Source organism: Oncorhynchus kisutch, unplaced genomic scaffold, assembly GCF_002021735.2.
Source record: "Oncorhynchus kisutch isolate 150728-3 unplaced genomic scaffold, Okis_V2 scaffold597, whole genome shotgun sequence".
Lineage (NCBI taxonomy): Eukaryota > Metazoa > Chordata > Actinopteri > Salmoniformes > Salmonidae > Oncorhynchus > Oncorhynchus kisutch.
The window spans coordinates 20,001-24,474 of NW_022262542.1; the positions used below are offsets into that span (position 1 = coordinate 20,001).

The following is a 4,474-nucleotide window of genomic DNA, read 5'->3' on the forward strand; positions in this document are numbered from 1 at the left end:
AAGGGGGACAGAGCAGCTCACCTCCACAGAGGCTGACTGCTCTGCCCCCCTTAAGGACAGTGGAACTATTGACCTTCAGACCTAAAGGCCTAACTCCCTATCCAGGAACAGGCCTCTCTCTCTGGGCATGAGAGTACACATACAGGCAGTTAGGCCCTCACTCACCACCCGGGGAACAACCCTCTATTTCCGGGGATGATTCCAGCAGGGGACCCCCCCCCACCTCCACAACCTTGCACACCAGGTGAACCAGGGCACCCACACTTAAGCACCCTTCCCCGGCAATAAAGCAGATAGCCGCGCTGTTAAGAACCGCGTGCACCTGGTCACCCAAAATGGACCTCGTGCACCTGGTCACCCAAAATGGACCTCGTGCACCTGGTCACCCAAAATGGACCTCGTGCACCTGGTCACCCAAAAAGGCCCTCGTGCACCTGGTCACCCAAAAAGGCCCATGTGCACCTGGTCACCCGGCCGCTTTCCACCCAGAACCTAAGTCCACTCTGGGTTACCGGTGGTACTACCTGTACCCACCTTCCTTAGTCCGATTGCCCACTCTCTTTTTGGGCTATCGGACTCTGACTTGCCCACTCTCTCTTGGGTCTTTGGGTTACCGGGTGCACGACGTCCGTTTTGGGTTACCAGGTACCGATGGTACTTTTCTACCTGGTACCCACCTTCCTTAGTCCGATTGCCCACTCTCTTTTTGGGCTATCGGACTCTGACTTGCCCACTCTCTCTTGGGTCTTTGGGTTACCGGGTGCACAACGTCCGTTTTGGGTTACCGGGTGCCGGTGGTACTTTTCTACCTGTACCCACCTTCCTTAGTCCGATTGCCCACTCTCTTTTTGGGCTATCGGACTCTGACTTGCCCACTCTCTCTTGGGTCTTTGGGTTACCGGGTGCACAACGTCCGTTTTGGGTTACCGGGTGCCGGTGGTACTTTTCTACCTGTACCCACCTTCCTTAGTCCGATTGCCCACTCTCTTTTTGGGCTATCGGACTCTGACTTGCCCACTCTCTCTTGGGTCTTTGGGTTACCGGGTGCACAACGTCCGTTTTGGGTTACCGGGTGCCGGTGGTACTTTTCTACCTGTACCCACCTTCCTTAGTCCGATTGCCCACTCTCTTTTTGGGCTATCGGACTCTGACTTGCCCACTCTCTCTTGGGTCTTTGGGTTACCGGGTGCACAACGTCCGTTTTGGGTTACCGGGTGCCGGTGGTACTTTTCTACCTGTACCCACCTTCCTTAGTCCGATTGCCCACTCTCTTTTTGGGCTATCGGACTCTGACTTGCCCACTCTCTCTTGGGTCTTTGGGTTACCGGGTGCACGACGTCCGTTTTGGGTTACCGGGTGCCGGTGGTACTTTTCTACCTGTACCCACCTTCCTTAGTCCGATTGCCCACTCTCTTTTTGGGCTATCGGACTCTGACTTGCCCACTCTCTCTTGGGTCTTTGGGTTACCGGGTGCACAACGTCCGTTTTGGGTTACCGGGTGCCGGTGGTACTTTTCTACCTGTACCCACCTTCCTTAGTCCGATTGCCCACTCTCTTTTTGGGCTATCGGACTCTGACTTGCCCACTCTCTCTTGGGTCTTTGGGTTACCGGGTGCACGACGTCCGTTTTGGGTTACCGGGTGCCGGTGGTACTTTTCTACCTGTACCCACCTTCCTTAGTCCGATTGCCCACTCTCTTTTTGGGCTATCGGACTCTGACTTGCCCACTCTCTCTTGGGTCTTTGGGTTACCGGGTGCACAACGTCCGTTTTGGGTTACCGGGTGCCGGTGGTACTTTTCTACCTGTACCCACCTTCCTTAGTCCGATTGCCCACTCTCTTTTTGGGCTATCGGACTCTGACTTGCCCACTCTCTCTTGGGTCTTTGGGTTACCGGGTGCACGACGTCCGTTTTGGGTTACCGGGTGCCGGTGGTACTTTTCTACCTGTACCCACCTTCCTTAGTCCGATTGCCCACTCTCTCTCTGGGCATCTGGACTCTGACTCCTGGTGCTTCTATGTGCACCTGGTGACCCATTTGTACTGAAGAGGGGAGGTGGAGGAAGACGCCTTCCGTCCCAAAAAAAGATTGGATCGAGTGCCTGCTTACACCCTCTCCCCCGGATTTTGAATGGCCAGCGAGAGCTCACCGGACGCCGCTGGGAACGCGACGCTTTCCAGGGCTTGGGCCCCTCTCTCGGGGCGAACCCATTCCAGGGCGCCCCTGAACTCTCCCCGGGGCTCCCGCCAGCTTCTCCGGGATCGGTCACATTACCGCACTGGACGCCTCGCGGCGCCCATCTCCGCCACTCCAAATTCGGGGATCTGAACCCGACTCCCTTCCGTTACCGGCCTCACACCGTCCACGGGCTGAGCCTCGATCAGAAGGACTCAGGCCCCCGATCGACACTGGGCAAAGCGGTCTTCTATACACCACATGACTGCCCCAGCTGCCCCAGCTGCGGAAACCCAGAGGTTCCGATTGATGACAAAGCGACCCTCAGACAGGCGTAGCCCCAGGAGGAACATGGGGCCGCAAAGTGCGTTCGAAGTGTCAATGATCAATGTGTCCTGCAATTCACATTAGTTCTCGCAGCTAGCTGCGTTCTTCATCGACGCACGAGCCGAGTGATCCACCGCTAAGAGTTGTACTCTTGTTTTTCTCATTACGCACGCAGAGGCCAGAGGCCGGGCAGAGATGGGGAGGTTACCCTCCTTTCCTCCACCCGCACTTCGCCAGAGCGCCAGGCCATAAGTTCAAAGACAAAGGTTTAAGAATAGGGAGGCTTCCGGGAGCTGCGCTTGCGTCCTCGTCGCCGAAGCGCCAGGGAAGCCGCGCAGACATTGAACCCCCACCTACGCCGGGGCGCAGAGAAGTTGACTGGGTTCCCAGTGCCGCGCGAGGATACGGGGCGATACTCAAGCCGCTTACATCAGTGTTAGACCATTTTGGGAAGTCCCGGTTCACCGGACACCCCCAGTCCCCTTCGGTAGCGGCCTCTCCACCCGCCCATAGGTGAGTCATGCAACCGTGGCTAATGGGGAAAGGGGATGGAGCCAGTCGGGCACATCCCAGGCAAAGGGGGGAATGCGGGGAAGCGGGCTAGGACCGATGACACCCGCGCCGGGAGAAGAGAGAGGCGGGAGGCGTGAGCCCCCTACCCTACCCAACCCGCAGCATAGCTGGATTTTCGGCGCTCAGCCCCATGCCGGCGGCTGGCAACCCGTTAATGATCCTTCCGCAGGTTCACCTACGGAAACCTTGTTACGACTTTTACTTCCTCTAGATAGTCAAGATTGATCGTCTTCTCGGCGCTCCGCCAGGGCCGTGACCGACCTCAGCGGGGCCGATCCGAGGACCTCTCCAATCGGTAGTAGTGACGGGCGGTGTGTACAAAGGGCAGGGACCGGAGCTTATGACCCGCGCTTACTGGGAATTCCTCTCGGTGAAGGGTAGACACACGCTGATCCGCTCAGTGTGTGATCCGCTTTCAACCTGTCAATCCCGTCCGGCCTGGGTGAGGTTTTCGGTGTTGAGTCAAATTAAGCCGCAGGCCCCACTCCTGGTGGTGCCCTTCCGTCAATTCCTTTAAATTTCAGCTTTGCAACCATACTCCCCGGAACCCAAATACTTTGGTTTCCCGGACGCTGCCCGGCCTCAGACAGACCGCTTGGGTCAACCGGGTAGGTCCACATTTGAAGACAGGGTTTGAGAATACGTGTTTTTGGTGCCGATGCGTTACGGGATGACCATCACCACATGCTTCGCAGCCTGAGTGTGCCACTCCCCGCACCGGAACACCAATGGAGGGCCACTTGGTCAGACAGTTCGGCTCGAAATCGCACGAACGTTGCGCGGCTGGAGTGTATCGAAATTAGGGGACCAAAATTCCGAAAGGGGCTCCCCCGATAGAGGCAAATCCACTTGGGTCGGGAGGGAACATCCATCAGAACACCAGCCAAAGGCCGGCCGATAGAGTCCCTCCCAGGTGGAAAACGAATGCAAATCAGTCAGAGGAAATTAAACTCCCTGGACAACAGAGGACAACCATGGAGACGCACCGTGAAACAAGTATGGGACTGGACTGGAGAGCTAGCCCTCACCGGGACTAAACAACCACCAATCGGTCGCCGAAGGGACGGGCACCTTCATTGGACCAGAACCATGGTCATTGATGAACCAAACCCACAAGGTAATAGCTGGGATAGAGCAACTGCCGGGGCAGAGCTCAATATCCTCCCATCACCAAGCTGGGAAACGTGGCTCAAAAGTTAGGATAAATCGGACGCCGAAGGGTCTGTTCCAACCACTAAATCGGACGCCGGCGGAAAATGTCCATATTACCATGGTTACGAGGGGCTCACATCCCTCAAAAGTACCCAGTACTTATTTTCTATTCGGCCTGATCAGTTTGACACCACCCCCGTCTCTCTAGGACATGGAAGTCTTGTTGTCAAAAACCAGGTTTCTGATT

The 4,474-nt window shown here is 56.5% G+C and overlaps 1 non-coding gene across 1 annotated transcript; it reads right to left on the bottom strand.

Moving 5' to 3' along the window:
• Positions 1-2,493: 2,493 nt before the first annotated feature.
• Positions 2,494-2,647, bottom strand: LOC116360837 (5.8S ribosomal RNA). Its single transcript, XR_004207178.1, has one exon. It is a non-coding gene; the product is annotated as a 5.8S ribosomal RNA (ribosomal RNA).
• Between the last annotated feature and the right edge of the window lie 1,827 nt (positions 2,648-4,474).